Source organism: Chinchilla lanigera, unplaced genomic scaffold, assembly GCF_000276665.1.
Source record: "Chinchilla lanigera isolate Chin_1 unplaced genomic scaffold, ChiLan1.0 scaffold00212, whole genome shotgun sequence".
NCBI classification, from domain to species: domain Eukaryota; kingdom Metazoa; phylum Chordata; class Mammalia; order Rodentia; family Chinchillidae; genus Chinchilla; species Chinchilla lanigera.
This window is the reverse complement of record NW_004955613.1, coordinates 66875-67715: the sequence shown is the minus strand read 5'-3', so window position 1 is coordinate 67715 and position 841 is coordinate 66875. Positions and strand designations below refer to the sequence as shown.

The following is an 841-nucleotide window of genomic DNA, read 5'->3' as shown; positions in this document are numbered from 1 at the left end:
AAGAGAGCTGGAATTTTATAATATGGTTTATGCTGCTGATTGTAGTGATGGTATTCTTCTAGAGCTACAAAAATATTTGCCAAAATATTATGGTATCTGGTCACCTCCCAGTGCACCAAATGATTTATACCTAAAACTGGAAGATGTGACCCATAAATTTACTAAGCCCTGTATAATGGATGTAAAGATAGGGTGAAAAAGTTGTGATCCTTTTGCCTCATCTGAGAAGATTCAGCAACAGGTCAGCAAGTACCCTTTAATGGAAGAGATTGGATTCTTGGTGCTTGGCATGAGGGTTTATCATGTTCATTCTGATAGCTATGAGACACAAAACCAGCACTTTGGAGGAAGCTGAGCAAAAGAAACTATAAAGGATGGTGTCTCCAAGTTTTTTCAGGATGGGTTCAGCTTAAGAAAAGAAAGCGTCTGAATACGCTGCCAGTATTCAGAAGATTGAGAAAATTCTGCAGTGGTTTGAAAGCCAGAAGCAACTTAATTTTTATGCAAGTTCATTCCTATTTGTTTTTGAGGGTTCATCTCAGTCAACCACTACAACATCAAATGACAGAACTTTGGCAGAAAAATTCTTGTCCAAAGGACCGCTGTCTGACACAGAAGTACTGGAGTACAATAATAACTTTCATATGTTAAGTTCCACAATGGATGGAAAAATAGTCTTCAGTAAGCAAGGACTTATCTAAGATGTATGCTCGTCACAGAAAAATGTGTTCAAAAAAGCATCACAGTCAGACTTCACTGAAAGTTGAAAATATGGAGCAAGACAATGGATGGAAGAGCATGTCACAAGAACATTTCAATGGAAAGGTACTTTCCCAACTGG

The 841-nt window shown here is 37.9% G+C and overlaps 1 pseudogene; it reads left to right on the top strand.

Annotated features, from left to right (window-relative positions):
• LOC102026379 overlaps positions 1–841 on the top strand; it is a 20979-nt pseudogene that overhangs the window by 13584 nt on the left and 6554 nt on the right.